The 21,977-nt window shown below is 47.3% G+C and overlaps 1 protein-coding gene across 5 annotated transcripts in view; it reads right to left on the bottom strand.

Moving 5' to 3' along the window:
- Positions 1-21,977, bottom strand: part of ZHX3 (zinc fingers and homeoboxes 3) — a 46,485-nt gene that overhangs the window by 11,869 nt on the left and 12,639 nt on the right. For 3 of the 5 annotated variants that reach the window (XM_039728099.1, XM_039728103.1, XM_039728100.1), the window contains exon 2: positions 17,356-17,462. The gene's annotated coding sequence lies outside the window, so the exon portion shown is untranslated. Of the gene's footprint in view, positions 1-5,206; positions 5,550-17,355; positions 17,463-17,670; positions 17,766-21,977 lie in introns of those variants that run through there. The other 2 variants (XM_039728101.1, XM_039728102.1) reach the window with 2 other exon arrangements.

Raw genomic sequence — 21,977 nt, 5'->3', positions numbered from 1 at the left:
ATGTGATGACCTTTCCAAGTCGAGTCAATTAGGGAAAAAGCAGTAAGATCAGCCTGAAGGCTACAAAATACAGCTTTAAAGGCTGAGACGAGTTTCATGTCAGGAAAGCAGTGGTAAAAGGGAATTCTTATTTCATTTCATCCTGCAGCTTTAGCACAGAGAGAAGCTGCTGGGCCCTCTGCAACCTTTTTTCTTTCCAGCAAACTCCAGTCTCCATTACTGACACAGCTCCACTCCCTGGCAGATCTGACCCAGTGTTTATGGAGTCTCTAGGTATCAAAAAGATGATTTTTATCTGTCAACAGAGTAAATTTGATACAAAGCAACAGCGACACACAAAGACCCCCATTGTGCCACATTAACAAAGTGCCTCTCCCGAGCACTCCACCGCTGTTATTTTGGGTAAGTGTGACTGGCCTGACCCACCTACAGAGAACCTAAAAGCTCTGCATTTCATTTACCAGCACATTTGCATCAAACTCTGTGCTCTCTCCAACAACTCTCCTTAAAAATGCAATCAAAGCAGCCCCAGCCACCACAGCTCTCCTGCGGGGCTCCAATATTAATGCCACCTGAGAACACAGATTGCAAATTTTAGCTGGAAGTGAATCACAGTGGCAATTTACTGGGGGGAAAAAAATTAATCAAGTGTACTGTTTGTCCATTTCATTTCCATGGAACAGTTGCATAACCACATGTTGGGAATATGTTTTATTCACTGCTCACCTTCTAGAATGCACTTAATACTTTAATACAGCACTAATATATAACAAATGGATAATTCACTGATTTATCCCTCATTAAAGTAAGTCTGTTCTAATGGATAGGGTAAATTAATGGCAGATAAAATAATCAATTGAAAAAGATCCTTACAATTGATCTCAGTGTATATATCACCACTGCAGATGCCTCAGACCCATCTGCACAGCCATGAGTGAAGAACTCTGTTTCCTATCTATTGTTTTATGATTAACTGGAGCAAAGAGACAAAGCTGAATGGAAGACTTACCTGAAGGCAGGAAGACAAAGTTATTGTACTTAAATTCATGATTCCTATTCACTTTATACCTGCTAATTTCATGGCAAGGTAGCAGAGTAAACAGGTCAAATGTCCAGTGAACCTAAATCATCCCTGCTGCTGGAAATTTGAGGGAAAACTGACTTAAAGCAGAGTAAAACCAATTTTTCCACAGTGATGCTCACAGAAACTAAGGCTGGAGGGAAAGGTGGCAGTTCCAGGTACAAAACCAACGCTCTGCAGAGCAGCTTTGCCTCTGCTGAGGGAAACAATGCCCAGACCAGTCACAGTGAGCTCTGCAATAGCAGAAAATTTACTTCTACAGAGATTAACAAAGGGAGGTTTCGAAATCTGCACTGCTGAGTACGAACTTTCAGCTTTTTCCAGCTTGGCTGGATATAACTGGTTTGGTTTTAAATGTTTCACTGAATTAACGAGTTAGGTTGTTAATGCAAAACATTCACTGCATGCACTGCCAAGGTCCCCAGTTAGCAGATTAATTTTTTTGTGACCTTTTGCAAACCTCGCCTAGAAACAGCATCCAGAAAACCCACCAGGACACAGCAGCTCCAGTCCCACTGCCCAGGCACGGGAACACGGGGACAGCTGCCCTCCCCTGCCCCCAGCCCTGCCAGCTCCTGAGCCAACACTGACACCAGGGACAAAGCTCCATGGGGACACAAAGGATGGCTGCATGTTCTGTGGGCTCTGCTGCTCTGCTGAAGAGGGAATGCTCCGTTAAAATAAAATGAAATCAATAAAAAATTCCATTTTTAAAAATCGGCACCAAAATAGAAGTAAAATAACAGTTTTCTCAACACTTTCAGTGCCTGCTAGGCAGGCAGACACGCTCCCCAGGTCAGAGACAAAGTTAATGTTTCTGTCTCATATGGAGCCAAGCACAATATTGGCACTTTAAATAAAAGTGGTTTGTTTTTGAGTTGAAGCTCTGCAGGCCCCAGCTGATAGCATCATATGAGAGGGAAAAGAGGAAGAAATCAAAGGAGGAAAAGAAGTTGATGTTTTTGAGTTTTTGTCTCTCCCCTTCAGGCTCTACCTCCAGCCAGGGTCAAAAGATGCAGCACTGCCTCTGGGAGTTCCAGATGACTTCCCAATCACACTGTAATTAGCCAGGCCATCAAATAAATGATCCCTGTAGCCACCACCATCACCCCAAACCTGAGGGCTGAGCCCCCTTCCCCTTCCCACCCCCACAAACATCCCACTGTGCTTGACAGCAGCATGACAGGCACCCAGTTTTATCTGGGAGCCAGCTCAGCAGCCTGGGACTGGGGGCATTTACCACGGTGCTGGGAAAGGGAGGACAAACAGCTCCATGTATCTGGGGTACAGGGTACAGGCCCTGCTGCCAGCCAGGGCAGTCCTGGGACTCTTCCTCTTTGGCTGGGCATTAACATTCCTTCTGCCTTTGCAGTCCATTCATCAGAAGTCATGTAGGAGTTTCACCAATCCAAGTTATTTACTGCTGAAGGATGCCCAGTGGGGGCTACTGCTAATCCACCCCAGGGACACACTGTGTGGATGGACATCTCAGACCTCCCCCAGGCACATCCCTGTCATTCCATACGGACAGACACAGCCAGCAGGGACAGATCACCTCTCCAGAGAAACTTCCAAGGTGTGGGAGGGACCGCTCTGCCAGCCGTGCCAGCATGGCTCTGTGAAGGAGAAGAAAGGGCAAGGTTTGGCAGGGCTGAGCTCCTCTGTTCCCACTCTGTGGTTGTGCATCCCAGCTAGCTGGAGTCCAGCATCCTCCCTGAGTGACTCTGCAAAGGCTGCAGCTGGGAGGAAGTCACAGCATGGGAACATCTCCAGCAGCCTAAAAATGCCAGCAACAGAGCAGCACCCTGGCTTCCTGCACACATCCCCATGCCATGCCCCTGCACCTGGAAGTAGTGTCTGCCACCCAAAGCCTGGCTCATGACCCACACCGAGGTCGTGACACACTTAATTCTTTAGGGGCTTAACGCCCACCATTCAGGACTGTAAATTCATCAATGAGCAGTTAGTGAGATTTTCCCCTCCAGAGCAGATTGGTACCACACTAACTCTGCAGGCACTCAAACCTTAACATGAACAAGCAGGGCCACCAGCAATACAATAACCACAGCCCCAGAGAGGCCACGCAGACAAGAAAGGCTCTTCACATCTTATTATTTCACGCTGCACGAATGTACAAACACACGCACAAACTTCAGCAGTTTTGAGCTTCAAGCAGCATCACAGTCAACGTTTGTACTAAGGAACAATTTCTCTTTATGCCAACTGGTCAGGGTGCTTTGTAGCTTAAGCCTGGCTTTGAAACCACGGGTACAGTCTAAATGCAGTGGGAGCCGGTTGACCGAACAATCGTATTCATTCTCCATTCCTTGGCAGGCCTAGAGCAGAAAAGCGTCTTTTCCATTTGGACCAGTTAAACAGAGCTATTCATTAAAATTTCACCCTTCTCCGAACTGCTGGACTTCTCCATTTAAAACCTGCCCTTAAGAGAAGCCCTCTCTCCTCTGCCCCACAGTGCTCCTCATCCCCCTGTCTCAAGCAGGTGCCCATTTCTGAGCTGTGTGTTTGGGCTGCTCTTGTGCTGTAGCAGCAGCACCTCTCCTGTGTGCTGGTATCTGGGCAGAGGCTGCCTCAGCACTCAGGGACTAAGGGCAATTATCTCTGCTTTTTTTTTTTTTTCCTCTCCAGACAAGCACAAAACTGAGCAAGATGGAAGGTTAGAAAGAGCTGGCTGAAACAGAACACGATTAGAGTATAAAAATAGGTCACTGGGATAATATAACCTTTAGACTATTGGCAATGTGCCCCCCTTAGAGACAAGCCTGTGTGCTATATTTCAGGAGAATGTGAGGAATAAAAAACAACCACCACAACACACATCAAAACAAAACCACTGATCATCCCTCAGAGCTTTGCGTGCTTCTGTTTGAACATCACTAACATTAATTCACTCCTTTTCCTCTGCCTTCATCCATTTGATTGAGCACAAAATAAATGTTATGTAATCATACCATTAACATCTTCCAAAAAAGTAATAATCTCTTTTGGCACAGAGGCTTCATTACAGATTTGCTCCGCATTGCACTACCTTAGCAGGGTTCACAGTTCCAGCAATCCAGGCACCCACCTCCATAGCTTCCATCCTCAGATTTTGTCCATGCTGCAGAACATTCCCGGCATTCCCCCAAAGCAAAAGGCCCAGCAGACAGATAATCACATCTCTGAAGTTAGCACCACCAGCAGAGGACACCAGCTAGCATTAATGGAGCTTCAAGAAGTCCCTCAGCTCACCAGTATGTGGGTGTCCCATCACCTCACACTCAGCTGGTGACTGCCAGCAGGCTGGTTTGTGCCTGAACAGGACAGTATGAACATGCTTGTAAACACACTGGAGTTCCCATTTCAGCCCCTTGTGCTTTCTCTAGGATGTTTTATCTTTGCTTGCATTGTCAGGGCTTTGTTCATCATTTCGTCTGAAACACAGGCACCTCACACATCAATTATACCCTGCCACACCACCTTCAGATGTGCCACACACCTTGGAGCTCACTGTCAAGCATCACCATATCTGTAGAACATCCCAGCTTTGGCAGATGCAGCCCTTCAGCATGTATGTGAAGATTAATAGGTTACACCTAAAATACACTTCTTTGTGTTTTTATTATCTGAAATTACTGAACCAGCTCCAAGACAAAAATCTACTGGGGAACTCAGAGCAACGAATAAGCACCAGAGGTAGATCTTTGTCCACGTCAAATTTCCAACAAGGATACTTGAGACTTTTAAATCAGCAGGGAACGCTTGGCTGAGCTGCTGAGGAGCTCACAGGTGTGAGCACCCAATGGCAACAGAGCACGCACAGTGCCACAGCCCCTCTGTGCTCTCAGTGCTGCTACAACCTGCCCCATCCCAGGGAATCATCTTGGGGAAGCCTTGGAGCCCACCCTGCTGATGTACCTCTGCTCACAGCCCCTCTGCCAGGCTTGCACATCACCTCCATAACGGGAGACCTTAATCGAGGGGCCGTCACCCCAAATTCGGGAACCACGGCTCTAATGCCAGCACAACATCTACTGTTCAAACAAAACCAGTGTCAGCTTTTATACCAGCACCAAAACGATCCCACTGCAGACACAAACCCAAAAGCCTGTCACACAGGTTTCTCACCAAGCATCCAAGTCCCCTGTGGCATGAAGAACCTCTTGCTGAAGCCAGGCTGATCACCAGTTACCGAGCAGCCGCAAAAGGGACAGACCCGCAGCAATTCCAGGGAAGTAAAGAGTGCCCAGAGCTTTAAAACAAGATGTGGGTGGGAAGGACTAAACCAAGCTACTAAACAGTACCAGAGGCGCTGGAGCTGATCATCTGCAGCACAGCCTGATGACTGTGAGTGCTGCAGCCCCTTCCCAGCTGAGCATTTTTGGATTACTTCATCCCCTGTGCCCTTTTGCAATATGCAGCTTCGAGAGCTGTGTTACATCCTGGCTCAGCCTCAGCTCCCATTCCTCCACTTACAGTTGCTATAACCAGAAAGAAAACTGCAAAATACTTTGTCTGAAAGCAAAGAAACGGGGTTTGGCAGGTTGGGATTGTGGATTATTTTTTTCCATCCCCATGCATTCTGCTTCAGAGTCGTCCTTTCAGACGCTGCGCGCAGCCGATGGCTTTTGCAGCTTATTGAGCCCGCTGGTTTATGGCAATGTTTTTCTGCTCACTGAACTGGCTCATTCTTTCAGCAGAACAAACTGTTCCACGTTGAGGCAGGAGTTGGCTGTGTTTTAACAAAGGATTTTTCCCTTCTGACAGTGTTTTGCAAAAGACCCAAAAAAAGGAGTTTGGAGCCAAGTTACAAAAGGTCAGGAGAGGCGAGTCAAGCACTGGGTGTAGTTCCTGTATGTCACAGCCAGACAAGGAAATGGGTGGGGAGAAGAGGAATGGCACTTCAAGCTGCAATAATATGTATAAAGTGATATTAATGAGGAACGGGCTTTTAAATGAGGATGGCAAGCATGCAGGCACTGTAATTTTTGCTATACAACAGCAGGCTTGTTAGGTAGGCTGAGGCCTCTGCAATCATTTATCCATGTGAAGCATGCATTTGAGAGAGTTCAAGTAGCACTAGGAGTGAGAAAAAGGCAGTCTTATTTGCTTCCCCTCCCCAAGCTGATTTCAAGGAGCTACCGCGCTCTCATCTCCCGTCAGCCAAATGAATATTCAAAAGGCTTTTGCCAAGCCAGCGCCAGTCAATCAGGGAAACAATGCTGCAGGGAAAAAACACTGGGCTGAGAGACCTGTGTGAGACAGGCACCTCGTCCCTCACCACGGCTCTGCTTTGGCATCCAAGCCTTTAACGTGGTGGCACAGTGCTCCTGCCAGGGCTGCTGCTCCATCCTCTGCCACCCCACAGAACAGCAGGGTTATGGCAGAGCTGCTGGGGGGAGGATGAGCATCCCAAAGCGGGGTGCTGCGAGTGGGGAAAGATCCCAGGACTGTGGTCCCAGCACCACAGCCCTCCTGAGGGAGCTGGTGATAGCTCTTCCCTCTCTTCTGCTACAGGCTGGCACCACAAATGTTTCCTGCATGGGATGGGCAGGTTCCTGGTGAGGGCTCACCCCCTGCTCAGCAGCAGCAGCTGGGAGGAATTGGGTTTATCTGCCCCGTGCACTGTACATGGACAAGCCAAGCTGGACAACTCCGGCCTTGCAGATGTTGGGAGGAGGGAGCCAAGGGGATCTGCAGCAGTTGACAGTATGTCATGCCTAATAGTCAAGCTTTTCCAGGCCTCAGAGGATCCCTGAATAGAAAGAAACCACCCACCACTGGAACACAGCCACTTTTGTGGCTGGAAGGGGCAGATGTTCAACCCCATACAACAATGCAACACAACAGTTGAGGCTGTAAGTGAAGAATGCTGCATCCACTTAAAACTGAAGAGGGAAATTAGGGACACCATCTAATTCTAGAACTACCATTTGGTCCTGATGCTTCAAGTTCACATACCTACTCTGCAAGAGTGGCACAGGGCTTCCTTCCATTGCCTTAAATAGGAAATATCCTGGACTAAAGCACTGAACCACAAGAACTTCAGAAGCATATGGTCAGACTGGCAAGTGCTCAGCTCCTTCAGCTGGAACACCAGTTCCCAAGTAAGTTCAGTTCCTTTTTAGCACCTACATAAGTGAGAGACTTCCGGAAGTCCCAACTGGGGTGCACAGGACAGGCCCTGCTGGCATAGACAAGGGCAGACCATTAAGAGAGCTCAGAATCTCTGACAGCCAAACCCTTTGCTGAGATGAGCCTGGGGAGAAGCTGAGTTTCAGAAATCCTGCTCACCACAGCCAGCATTAAATCCTTCACCACTCAGTGGCCAAGAAGAACTTGGCACGGAGAACAACCATCCCTACCACCACACCCTCATTCAGTGACCCCCAAGACTTCCCATGAGACAACCTTCTCCCTTTCTCTGAAATACTCACCATGTCTTTTAGGATTGATAGCAAGAGAAAAATGGATTTGAGACGTGATTTGAGATCTCTCTGGGCAAAATCTGGGCATCTGGATCACACACCTGCCACCCAGATGCAATCCTGGTCATTTGCTCCCTGGTTAGAAACTGTATTTGCTCAAAACCATTTGTCGAGACACTCTGGACAGAACTCAGAGACACAGAACAAAGTTCAAGGGTTATTTGTGATATGAACTGTGCCAGTCAGGACTCTCCTCTTCCTCCAGCTGTTTAGTGACACTTGGAATGAAGTGGCCTTACTGCAGAGTCAATTATTTTTTCAGTTGAAAACTCACCATCCTCTAGATCAGCTGTGAGCTGAAAGCATCCCAGTTATTTACTGCTGGAAGCGAAAGGAATTTCCTTACTCTCAGAAAACAGACATTTAAAATTAGTTTCAAGTTCAGTTGTGATAAACAAATCACATTCTCCTCCTTTCCCTCTCCTGTTTTGTTTGGGGGTTTTTTGTTTGGTTTTTTTTTTGTTGTTGTTTTTTTTTTTTTTTTGCGGGGGAAGTTCCGGAGGAATTGGTTGTTTGGGGTTTTTGTTTGTTGTTTGTTTTTTAAATCATTCCTGCTAGTCCAACCAGCCTTTTCCTCAGCTGCTCTTTGCAACTCCTCATTTAAATCTCATTTACAAGGATGCAGGGGAACCACAGACATCTTCTGAGAAGAAACAGCAAAGCTAGATCCCTGATTGCAGAGCTTTTCCTTTGACACTTGATTCCCTGAGAACCTCATTAAAAAGAAACAAACCACCATGTATTTAGTTTTTTTCCCACTTCCTATGAAGAGCAAAAGGTTGGGAACTGGGATGGGGGCTCAGGAGTTCAGTTCTCTGCTGACAACCAAGGTGAGCCCACTCCACCAACCCTGCCCCAAAGCTGGGGATGCAAACAGCTCCCAGGAGACTGATGAGGAAGACAAAAGGTGTTTGAAATTGATATGAGAGTGCAACTAAAGGGTTTGGGGTTTTGGACCGAGTCCCACACGCCTGAATTCATATTGATGTACTTTGTATCTTGTGGATCACAAGGCCTTGATACAGGGAGATTATTTTAAAAAATTCAGGCGTGCTGGGAGAATTGCCTCCTTGCCATGTTTTAGTGAGTCTGCCCATGAACTGCCAGCAATTACTGAGCTTCCACTCTGTATTCAAAGCTCTATACAATGGAGTTTATTATTTTTAAGCCTTTTAGACATCAATGTAGCAAACTTAACGGAGCTATTTGGAAGATTAAGACACAAACACCACCATATTATTCAATTTAGCTCCAACACTGAACACTTCTTTCTGTAAAGGATCACAGCTAATACACTGCCAACTGCCAGCAGAGACAAACACTTAAAGTCACACTGCAACATGGTCTTATAAATCAAATTTAAGATATAAGAAGAAGGAAATTACTATCATTATGCAAGTACAGCCCGATTACCACCAACTGATACCAAACCTATCTTCAGGTCTTGGCCACAGGCTTCAAAAATCCATCCCTAGAAATGATAGCCTAAGGAAATCCTCACTTTCTGTGCATGCAGCTGGGTGTGAACCTACAGGTATCTCCAATACCTGTATTAGATGACTTTTTAAAGTATTTAATATGTTCATAGGAGTGCAAAGAGACATTGTTACCACCTCACCACCCCAGCTCACAGTGAGGAGCTCACTAACAGCTGCTCTATTTGCCAAATCAGACCTGCAGACAGGTGACAAAGGGGAGTGATGTGAGAAAACAAAGGATTTGTGCCTGTTTTCTACCACTACAGTGCTCACAGGAGAGCTGACTGCTGCATTTTGTCCTCCTGAAACATCCCACCCTTTACAAACATTGCATGGACTTAGGTTAGACTGGGTGCAGGAGTAGCAGAGGGGAACAACATCCTTCATGGGAATAAAATGAAATAAGAGTCAATTTTTAAAAAAATCAGTTTGCCATATGAAGACTGTCATTTCCTTAGAACTGACTTAACCTGGAGCCTTTGGAGAAAATCCATCTGTTGCAAATTTAAAATTTCCCAGCCCTTCAAATAAACACGGAAAAGTTCTCATTGCAAAGTATCCCATGAATAACAGAAACATTTCTGGTTTGCACCAAAGGCATCACAGACTATGTTATAACTTCAGCAGGTCAGAAATCACAAATCCCTCCTGGCTTTTCAGAAAAAAATGAAGGTTTGTCTCATTACACCAATCTAAAACATTCATTATCCTCATTAGGGTAAAGGGCACAGCAACATTATTAACTCTGTTTCACAGCACTAAGAAAACAGCAGGATAAAGTAAACTGCAGGAGTCAGCACGGGGGACAGTAAGGTAAAAACATCCCTGCTGTGTCAGCAGGCAGCCTGCACTCACAGGGATGGGGGTGACCCAGTGGTGATGCCATGATGGAGCACTGCATTTCTAGGCCAGCACCCAAATCACAGTCAGGTTAGGAGAACATGGTCCTCCAGGCACCTGCCCTTTTCTTTGGGCTAGGAGTGAACATCTAGTGAACATCAAAGATCCTGGGAGTTGGGAGCATCTTGATGATACTGCACCAAAATGACAGCGTGTCACCCTGGACAGCAGGAACTGCCTCCAAGCAGCAGCCCATCACCACCCACCACACAGGACTAAGGGAATAGAGGCCTCCCATGTCAGGGCAGCTGGGGGACAGAGCTCACAGCCTGCAGGACATCCCTCACACTCTGCAGGACTCGTCCCTGATCCCATCAGGGCAGACAGGGCAGAGGAGCCCCACGAGAGCGACACCCCTGCGATCAATTCCACATCGAGCTGCCTCCCAAGGGCCAGAGCAGCAGGGATCCTTCAGGGGGCTCTCCATGGATTACTGCTCTAACACTGCACATGCCTGCCAGGGATAGCTGGGGAAGTGGCTGGCAGCACTGTCCAAAGCACTGCCACCGTGTTTGGGGTTCTTCTGGACCATCTGTTTTCACATCAAAAGCAAGCAGCAACCACAGGAGCAACACACAAAATTCATGGCCAGCTGCTCCTATCTGCACCCTTCATCCTCTCCACTCTTCTACAATTTGGCACAAGTCTCATCATCACCTGCAAGTGCTGGTGAGTGCTGGGAAGCTGCTAGTGCAGGAGACACCCTCACTGTTTAAAGGACTCAAGCTGCCATCCTGGGCAAGGTCCCACGGGATGGCAGCTCCCTGTCTGAGGGATATTCAGGGTACAGTCACTTGCCATCCCCCAGAGTACATCAGCGTTCTGAAATCATTCACCAGGGTTCAGCTCCATCAGGAAATTGCTGCCAGCCTCCTCCTTGTTGCCTGGCATTTTCCCCATATCCCTCCCTTCCTTGGTCAGTAGTTATTTCCATGGCATTTTAGAATTTCCCAAGAGACATGTGCAAAGCCTCTCCCCAGTGCTCCAAGATCCTCCAACAGACAGCCCTGAAGACTTTTAGAAGTCACACATCCATGTGATCTTCCACACACATTAAGTCTGGAGCTCACCCTCCCCCACAAACAAAGCAGCTTGAACAACTAAAAGTCTCACAACTTGGGGAAAAATCCACAGCCTTAAGTGTTTGTTGGCACAGCAGGAAGATCACTCAAACCACAAAAGGGAAAAACAAGAGGGTTAGACGGCAGAAGTGCTTAATGATACCACATCCTGTACATTGAATTCAATTTCTTCCCTTTCACTAGTGTCAGGGGTGCTGTTCAAGACAGTTTTACTCCTAGTTACAGGCAGAGTCTGAGGGAACAGCCAGACCTACCTGCAGCCTGAGATTTACAATCCTGTCTAGAAGCAGCCCCAGCCTGTTGCTGTGCCCTGGAGGCCACATGCTGCCAGCTGTCCAGCCTTGCAGCATCCCAGCAGGACAGGCAGTAACCCAGGATACCTTGAAGGAGAAGGGGGTTGGGGTTTTGGCTCTTGGGAAGAGAAGGATGGAGATGAAAGCAAAGCTTCTGTCCAAAATGGATGGATTTTTCCAGCTGCTGGGCCATGCCTCTCGCACAGGTGATAGAAATTTTGTATGACAGATTCACACCAAAGACGAAAGAGGGGCCACAATTCACACTGCTGGTTCTCACCGGCCTGCACAAGCCACTGGACCAGCTGTGTGACCAGAGGGAAATGCAGATAACAATATTTTCAATATTTCTGGATAGTCAGATACTCCCGAAGAACATTTTCCCACCCACAAGCACCATGAGGTCTGATTTTCTGCCACATCCCAAAGATTATCACTTCCATCCACCCACAGCATCCCACACCATCTGGAGCTCACTCACTGCCACAGGGTGGGGGTCTCAGGCTGGTGCCTGTCCCACTTCCACCCCTGATATGGCAAAGGGAAGAGGGGCTGCATGTCCCCAGGACAAAGGAGGCTCAGCATCACTCCTTCTCAACTCTGCTGTACCTAAAAGAGAGGCAGCTCCCCCCAGGACAGCTGTCATGTGAGGGCTTCCCACAGCTCATCCCATGGGAATGGCAGGGAGCCTTCAGAGCAGCACACAGGAGACAGCCACCCCTTGTTTCTCACAGATGTCTGCTATTCCAGCCACGAGGTTTTAGCACATTTCAGGCATGCTGGAAAGCTTCTCCTGACATTTAGGGAGTGGGAAAAGGGGTGGTCAGTGCTGTTACCTGCACTGGGAAGGAGCAGGGAGAGATTAAATGCTCTGCCCAAGGTGTGTCTGCACACTGCCATGGGGAGCAGGATCATGTGCCATCATCTTTATCCCCAAAGCCATCGCCCCTCCCTAGCATTCACCTGGGTTCAAAGCAGAAAGGCAGCACAGGAGCACCAGAAACCTGCTCTGCCCAAACTGGCCATCAGTTTAGAGCTCAAGAGCTGAGAGCAGTGCTCAGGACCACTTTACAGCTCAAGGAGCAACCACATTACTAGTGCAGTTATGCCAGGAGTATAATAATGGAACATTATTCTCTGGGTGCTTGTAAAACCTTTTAAATGGATATTCTTTCCCCAGGAAAACAGAAGAGAGGCCCATGAGATGCCTCCTAGTCCATCCAGGTTCTTCACACAGCAGCTATGGAAAAGGGTCCAGACACCTTCCCACTGCCACAGCTCCTGCTGGAAGGGAAATGCTGTCACCAGTGTGTTACAGAAAGGGAAATGAGGCACAAAGCAATTTTAAATAACTCGCCCAAGGTCACAGGAAGCTTATAGCAAAGTCAGTAATTAAACTCAGGACTTGTGAGTCCCCAGTCTAGTTATTTATCAGAAATCACCCTTTAATGGGTCACCTTTAGTCAGATACCCTCCTATTTTGCACTGCCACTGAATTATACTGGCAGAGGGAATTATTACGAGTTTCCCTTACAGCCCAACATGCTTAAAGGGATGTTTTGGAAATAAAATAAAACTTGCAGCATGCTCAGTGCACTGGAACAGACAACTCCTCAGTGCTGCAGAGAGCTGAACCACCAAAGTGATTACAAGGCTCCAGATCAAGCTGGGAAAGAAGAAGCTGTTTTTCCTCTGTAGTGAATCACTTTGTTTTGAAGGGTGGCCTCCAGTCCACAGTTTGAAGGGTGGTGAGTAAGAACTCGCCATTTCACCTTGGATTTGTGTCCTCTTTCACAAATACCTCTGAGGACACACAATATTGCAGCCTTAGCTCTGAGCCAGACGTGCCAAAGCCTCTCCCTCTGCAGCAGGCCTGTCCTTGAACCTGACGTGCCACTGGTTTGTGTTGGGACAAAACAATACAATGGGCTTTATCCAGACTTGCACAAGCCACAGGCACAGCTCTTTCCCTTCATAGAGAAAACCTGTTCAGGCATACCCCAGTCCCTTCTCAGAGGCTGGACACAGCCCTCCCTGGAGCCTTCCACAGCCCCCAGGCAGGGCTGGCTGAAGGCATCTCTGGAGCATCCACTGCTGCTCCTGGCAGTCTCCTGCTGCTGGAGCCCAGAGCCCTGCTGGGGCACTGCTCACCTCAGCAGAGGAACAGCAGAGCCACTGCAGCACCACTGCACAGAGGAACAGCAAAGCCAGACCCTCCTGATACACAGATGTGGTTTGTAAGAGCACAGACAATCAAACCACATCTGTGGATATCTGCAGTGCTCAGATCCCTTCCAGCTGATGACAAACAGTGGAAGTGTTGGGCAATAGGTTTGGAAAGGGACATGCAGGATGGAATTTGCCTTTCACAAAATACAATGTGAGGGGCAGGAGTCAAAACTGTTAGTGTGGGGCTAGCTAAGAAGTTTATGCATCCAGTGGCCTCATCTTTCTGAGTACAAGAATTTAATTTGTCACACTGATACTGTATACATGTCCTGAGCAAATAGGTCAGTAACAAGTAAGAGCAGGAAGAGAAGAATGAGGGAAAAGGATGCAAGGGCATCTGGAGAATTCCATCTGATCTGCAAGCTGGGAAACTTTGCAGTTTCACATACTGACTGGGGAGATAGGAAAAGAGGAGGTAAGAGAGGCCTCACAGCTCCATGCTCAGGGCTACAGCCCCTGCCTGGGCACTGCTCAGTGCCAGCCCAGCCATCACCTTCCTGGGGAGCACCAACACTGCCAGCTTAACAGACAGAAAAGGAAAAAAGAGAGAGAGCTTCACCTCTTCTAAGACTCTTAGAGAAAGAAACCCAATGTGCTACCAAATTACACGGGCAAAGGACAATCCTGCTTTGCAAAGCCTTTGTGTGGGGAATTCTTTGCTTTGAGCTCTGCTGTAGATTTGCAGGTGAACGAAGCTCTTGCAAAATTTACCTCTCAGGGTGAGGAAATGAAATCTCTTTTCTCCATCTGTTCTTCTCTGGCAGAGCAGAGGCTCTGGGTGGAAGAGCTGCATGAGTGGGATAACCCTGCCCCAGCCCTTTCTGCTTTGAGGCTACTCACCAGAAGTCCTTGTGGAGTGACATTCCACACCATAAACCCAGCAAGGAGCACGTCCAGGGCTGCAGCTTCACTCAGGGCACCCCGCTCTGGGAAAGCTCCTCAGGTAGTTCCCACCATGGAGCCTCTCTTCCCTGACACCGTCAGATCAGGGTGAGCCCCTCAGCCCTCTGCAAGAAGCAGCTCAGCAGAAACACCTCCAGAGGGTTATTAGCAACAAGACCAAACTAGCAGCTGTGGGCCTGCAGATCCTTGGGCCCTAAACACAGGGCTGAAGAGGCGTGACATCAACTATGTCAAAAATTTGCTTGCTTTGAAATCCTACTCCTGGTTATTTATGTTACAGGAGTACCCAGAGGCCTCAGCCAAGCCCTACAGAGCTGGGGCTGGAGAAGTGCATTTGCACATGTAATGGCCATAGAATCACAGAATGGTTTGCTTTGGAAGGGACCTTAAAGATCACCTTAGTCCAGCCCTGCTGCCATGCCCCACCAACCTGCACCAGGCTGCACAAAGCCCCACATCTCCACAGAGAGCTCCTGCCCCATGGCCAGCCACAAGCAGCTCAGAGCTGTCACCAGAAATAACTCCCAGCCAGGCTGGAGGTGAGGAGGTGCTGTGGCAGGGCAGGCTACAGGAGAGAGGCACCACGAGGGCTGGGAAGGAAGCCAGCAGCAGGCATCATGGCCAGGGGTGTCCCTGGGGCTCCTCCAGTGCTCCCACGGCAGAGCTGAGCTCTGCCCCAGCAGCCAAAACACCCTGGTGAAAATGCTGCACGCAGAGCTCTGCAAACCCCCCCAGGGATGCAGAGAAGGCTGTTAACCTAAACAGACAGGTCTGAGATTGATTTGCAGGAAGGATGAAATCAAGAAGCAAAAATAACATTTCCAACACACCAGTGACATACCAAGCCCTTAATCCAAGGCACTATTTACAGGCCAAGAGCATTCCTTGCTGCTTCTACCTTCAGCTGCAAGGTCTGGGTCAGCAGCTGCCTTGGAGGAGCCTGTTTGAAGGTAACAGACAGCCCAGGGAACAGCCAAGCCTAGAAACTGGGATTTGCAGGCGAAGATAAATAATTAAAGGGACAACTGAGCACAGCTCACTAGACTTTGCTTCACAATGCAAGCGCTGAACGTGGAAAACTCAAAACATTTCCTCCCCAAATGCATTAAATGCACATTTTGCTATTTCAAAGTCTTCTACTTTCTCCAGCATCCAGATATTCACTTCCCAGATGCACTGCCAGGAATAGGGTCTTGTAAATAAAGTTTTACAAAAAAGGAAGGGTAACACACAACATATTTTTCCCATTACTTCAATACATCCTGCAAGCTCTGCAAGCTTGGTAAAGAAAGAGTCTTTTTAAAAATCTAGGGTGGGGAAGAATTAGCTCACCAAAACCATAAACAGATTTGCTTTGCACTCTCAGGCCAAGAGAAAAACAAGACAGGCCATGCACGTATTGATGCACACAATGGCACAATCGTTTAAAAAACAAATGAATTGGGAGGGAGAGGACACCACAGGAGGGTGGGGGAAAAGGAGGAGCAGAGAGAAAGGAGCCAACTTCTGCAGCAAAGATCCTCAGCTTGGTTCTTAAAGCTCCCAGAGAAGATACTGAAAAGCCTTTGTGGGCCAGCACAGGACCATGAGCTTGCAGGGAGGATGGCACACTGCTACAAGCCATGAGCCAGCTCTGGGTGCTGGCCCTCCAGTAATGAACAATGTCCTTTTCTGCAGATGGAACACAAAGGAATCCTTCTTATTTGCCCAGACACCTTCCACATGATCCATCCACATCCATGATTGCTGTCTTTCCCTGGCAGATACCAAGGGAGATAAAATTTAATGCCCTTCTCCCTACTTTCCGTCCTAAGAGACCGACTCTGTTTACAAAGGCAGAGCGAAGCTACCAAAGCTTCACCCTCTTCCTCCTGCAAAATTCCCTGTTTATAATAGCCAGACACCCAGGGAGCCACAATGTTCACTGCATTTGCACAATTACTGCCACAAGGTTTTGAGGACCCACCTAGATGCAATTAATGGAGGGAACTTCAAGGAGGACAGCTCTCAGGGGGCTGAGGGTGCACGTGGATCCTGCACATCACATGCTTCAGCAGGGTGCCTTAGTTTATTCCTACCAGTTTAACAGGCTACAGAACTGGAAGTGTGTCAGGAAAGCTGCAGCAAACAGCATCAGTCCAGTTACTGTACTCCCAACGCTGATTATTTAATAAAGTCTAGAAACAAGCAGTCTCCAGATGCGGCACAAGCTGGGTAGAAACCACTCCAGGGTTTGAAAATCCCCATTTCCACAGGGACACTGTCATTTATCACACAGCCATGAACTGGGTGAACAAATTCACTGCCAGTCTGCTCACTAATGTTCAACCATGGAGCTTACTTTTTGTACAAATAAAATGGCTTGGCTCTGCTATGAGACCCAATTTCTTCTTCAAAAGCCTGGAACGGTGTAATGGAAACTGGAGTGTTATTTCCAAGCACACTTCTTCCATCCACAGAAGCCAAAGGGAAAAAGCATTGCTCTCCTGACCCTTCATCCACACCATGGGACAGATGGATATTTATTAAGTGATATGGAAATAAAGTAAATCAGCAACTAGCACACAGATAGAGGAGCCAGCCAGGAGAAAAGTACAAACACACAGGCTATCTGAACTCTGCTTTGTTCAAGGAGTGATATCCAAAAGCAAAGAAAATAAAAATTTCCCCCTTCTCAGGGACACCTGGAAGCATAAACCAAGCTTGATCTGACCACAGAGCAGCCCCTGCTCTGCTCCCAAGGCAGCAGAGCCAGCCACTGCAGGATCACTTCCTTCAGCCATCAGGATCCCTGCACAGGGATCTCTGTGACACACTGGAACACACCACATTGCCCTGACCAGGCTGCCCAGGACAGGAGGTTTCACATCACACACAGCACCCGAGGTGACAGCAGTGTCCTACCTGCTCGAGGGACCACGTCCTGAGCCTGTCGTTCTCCTGCCCCTCCTCTGTGCTCAGCCACATCTTCAAAGTGCCTGCAGTTGCCTCAGTAGCACCAGGATTCAGGGCTAGAAGAGAAGACGTGACACCAAAAATTACTGCTGCACCCCTAAAGGAGAAGGCAATCTTTGGTTAGCAAAGGCTAAAATCAAAAATAAAACTGATCAGTTTGAGGTGTCCACCCTGCCTTGCTCCACAGCACATCCCCACTGAAGCACCCTAAACACCCATCTTTGGGTTTTTTTCCCCCTCCCAATTAGTAAAGACATTATTTACCAGAAGTTACCCAAATTTGCTGAATTAATCACCACGTCCTCTACCCAGAGAAGCAATTCCCCAGCTGCAGGGTGCTGGAAACCAGTGACATTGCTGCCCAGCTCCCTGTGGACTCAGTCCATTACAGGGCTGGAAACCTCAACTGGCCAGAACATATTTAGAGCAGCAAGCACAGCACCCTGACTGCCACTGCCACTGCAGCAGCTAAATATAACATATATAATAATATAACACAGCTCTGCTCGGAGCTGTGGCCTTCTTTTCTCCCCTTCATTTCCCCCCACTACCATCCAATCCCTGTTCCCTCACCACTGGGGAAGCAGCAGAGCCAGCTCCATGTATTTCCTAATTTCTAGACTTTACTGTCTAAAGAGATAAGCAGCCAAGTGGATTTCTGGGATTAAGTTCAGACCAGGGGAGAAAAGAGCATATTGAAAAACAAAGAGTTGCCCTGGAAAAAGGTGAGCAGAGGTTGGAACAAGGATGAAAACCAGGAAAATTAGGTTGTGATTGCCCAAGTAAAAGAAAATTTAAAGTTGTTTGTTGCTCCTGCCCGAGCAGTGACAGGTCCTCCTCTCCCAGCAGCATGTCCCAAGTGTCCCATGCCCAATGGCAGGAGGGCTGCAATATATGATCTTTAGGGTCCCTTCTAACCTAAACCATTCTGTCATCCTATGATTCTGTGAAGTGTCCCTGTGCTTCAGCCAGCTCCAGTCCCTAAAGTTCCCCGCCAGGCCCCACTGAGCTGCTTCTGAGGTTGGATCCTGCTGACCACATGCCTTGCACACAGCTGTTGTATTTCTTGGATTAAATAAGTAAGTGGCACAGAGAGATTTCACCAAATACCTGGCACAGATGCAATCCAACTCGGGAAAGAGCTCCCCAAACTCACCCAACATCCTGCAGACAAGAAATTTCTAGTCTGGGCTGTAATTTTACAGACCAAACTCAGTAGTATTAAAAAAAGAAAACAATTGGATAAGGGTAGAAGGACACAAAGGTTTTCCCTCACTAAGCACTCAGGTGTCCCAATGTTCCCTGCTGCAGAGCCATGCTTGGAGAAAGCTTTCCCCAGACCTGCAGGGCTGGCTGCTCAGTGTTATTTGTTACACATTATTTGTGGTATGTTATTCTCCCAATTTAATTCACAGGAAAAGCAAAGCAAGCCCAGAACCAGAGGGGAGAAAAATCAGGAGGCCTAAGTCTGGCAAATCACAAGACTTGCGAGAACAAGAAAAAATACTTTAAATGCCTTCTAGATGCCACAGCCTTTTATTTTTTCCTCGCTTTTCTTTTTTTTCCTCTCCTAAAACGAAGGGAAGGCTTACCCCTAACCAATTAGGTTTCAGCACACTTGGAAAGATCCCAGTGTTGAATGCCGAGACCTTGACATAACAGGTGACAAACTTTGCTGTGCCAGAAAAAATTTAACATATAATAAGAAACAAATACTAGACTGCTGATGGAGTGGGTTTTTATTCCAGCAATTTGTGTAAATGTCCTATATTGGCTTGCACAACCCCAGCACCTCCCAAACAGAGCGATAACAGCATGGCCCCACTGCTTATCTGCCGTTCCTCCTCCTGTAACACTGCTGCTCCTCTCCCCCTGCCATGGTACATTTAATATCCTTCACACACCCCTTCAGGGATTCAGCATATGCCTAAGACTTTAGCAAACAAGATTTTGCATTCCTTGGAGTACCTAAATTAAAGAGTGACCTCGATCACAGCAGTCAGAACAGCTTCGCGCTTCTAGAAATTAAAGGTGGCTTAAATAGAAACTTAAGCTGGAGGCAGAGATAAATCTGAGTCTTCCAAAACCTCGTTCTGAAATATGGAGTAAAGCCCCTGCAAATTTGGCACCATGAGCCATGATTACCCTGGCAGCTCCTCCTTGAATTCCCTGGAATTGCTGCTTCAAGAAGAATAACACAGAGGGGACTGGGGTTTCCTCGGAGCAGAACATGCAAACAGCTCAGCTGCTTATCACTGAAACTGGAACAGCAACAAGGACAACCAAGGCATGCTTTTTTCCCCTAACTTCTTTCAGATATTAAAATCCCAGCATCCAACAGCCAAGATACACTGAGGTCCTTCTGTCTCAGTTATTTGCACTGTCTGCCAGAACCACAGCCATCATTACCATCCCACTGCCGTCCTTACGGCTTCCCAAGGCTTCACTGAGCAGCTCAAAACCTGCCAACAGCTCCAGAATGGAGAAGATCTTCCCCAAATAGCAAATTCAACACACACAGTGAGCCATCTTACTGTACCTGGAGGTTTAGCACTGCAGTGTCTGAACCAGCCGGGCCAGTAGGCTCGAGAAAGGGGAGAGAGAAACTCCAGCCCCTGGCAGCACCCCTGTGAGAGAGCCACTGGGGGACTGAACATTTCAAAATCAAATCCACTGCAAACGCTCAAAAATAGAGATTATTCTGTTTTCCTTTTACCTGAGAGCCCCGCCTCAGATTTTTTTTTTAACAGCTGTTAGCTCTCTTTTGGGATCTTAACAGATCTTGCTCTCTTTTGAGATTTTTTTTTTTACGTGACTGAAAAGGGAACTAGGCTGCCCCAGAATAAAGCTTCCTTGCAGAGCAAAGCCTGGTTCACCCTGAGACTCACACAAGCAGGCACAGCAGCCCCAAGCCCACCTCTCTGTCCACACAGAGGTTGGGCTGAAGAAGAACAAAATGATAGAGAAAAACACAAAACCAATTCCCCTGCCCACCAGTCTCCAAAGGGGATGCTTTGAGGGATGCTTCACCTTTTCTTGCAGTTCTCAGAACTAGGAAATAGCTGAGCTCTTAAGGCACTTTGCAAGATTCCAGCTTGGGCAGAGATGGGCACCTTCCTGAGGTGTCCACATGGACCTGAAGGAAACTTCTCAGACATGTGAGACCTTCTGACACTGCCCAGCAGAGACTGTCTGGCCCTGCAGCCTCTGCTGCTTGTGGAACACTGATTTTAAAAAATCCCAAGGTACAATTAAAAGACTGACAAGTTACCATTCAGGATCTCTGAAGTGGCTGTTTCTATTTCTCCAGTATTTACAGAGTTGGAACTCGACTTCACTGATCTTTCTTTAAAGAGAAATAGCTGTACTAAAAGCAACATCATTCACTCCCCTCCCGTGTCTTCCAACTCGAGTGAACCAGCATCTCAGAAAAGTTTCACCACCGAGAGAGGCATGTTGTACAATTTAATGTCCATAACATTCAATTTCAGAACCAAAGAGCATAAAATATTTCTAGGCAACATCTGCTTTTGTAGGGAGGCATGCAGACTTACATTATGTTTAGTCACGTCAATCTTTTTTAAGTGCCTGAAAATTTAAGCCACAGAACATCATTTCTCATCTCTTGCTTATTTTAGATCAAAAACAACCTTCCCCAGCCTCACCACTCCAGGCCAGGAGGAAAGGGAGCACAGGAGAGCAGTGAGACAACTCCCACTGCAGGGGAATAAACTGCATCTTCCTCGTGCATCAGTGACCATCAAGAAATATCAGAAAGATTATTTCCAAGTTGTTTTAACCTCTGACAAGTGATGCTCCACAAGCTCTTCAGACCATCAAATCCTGTTGTTACTTTCAGGTGAAGTACTGCCCTAATTTTGCCCATGATTTAATCTGAACTTTTTTCTCTGCAATTTTAGGACTGTGACCTCTTGCTCTTCCCATTGTGTACACAGAGAGCAACCACCCCCTTCCCTTTCAGGCACCTGGAGATGCTTTTCCTGCCTTGCTCTTCTCCCAGCTAGAGCCAAACAGCTCCGGTTTGTTCAGACCTCCAGTCAATCTCCTTACAACTCTCTGGATCTCCTCCAGCCAAACTCTCCTCTCTCCTGCCAGAACCAGACAAAGGCACCTTCCCCCATCCTTCTGCACTATACTCCTCCTGATGCTGATGTTTCTTTTCAGCTGAGTTTTATGCCCAGCCCCCAAGAATTTACAAGCAGATCGTGGTTCAATCCATGTCTACTGAAATAATTTTTTCTCCATTGCAAAGAGAAGGAATTATGGAATATTCCCATGAGGCTAAAAATTCCTATTGCAGAGTTTTGAAAATTACAAATCCTATTCAGGTTGGGTTTAAAAACAACCAAACAGATGTATACAACATGGTGCATTAAAAGCCAGCAAAGATAGTCAGCTTCTCACCCAAGAAAAGGAAACACCAGACTCCCACTCCTCTCATTTTCATCTCACTGCTCAAAGGATGCTCTGAGGACCACAGGGGATACAAATAGATAAATTTAACTATTATTAAATAAATTTAACTATTATTAACTATTTAACTATTATTA

The sequence above is a fragment of the Passer montanus genome, unplaced genomic scaffold (assembly GCF_014805655.1).
Source record: "Passer montanus isolate IOZ18808 unplaced genomic scaffold, ASM1480565v1 scaffold64, whole genome shotgun sequence".
NCBI lineage: Eukaryota > Metazoa > Chordata > Aves > Passeriformes > Passeridae > Passer > Passer montanus.
This window is presented reverse-complemented; position numbering and strand designations above follow the sequence as displayed.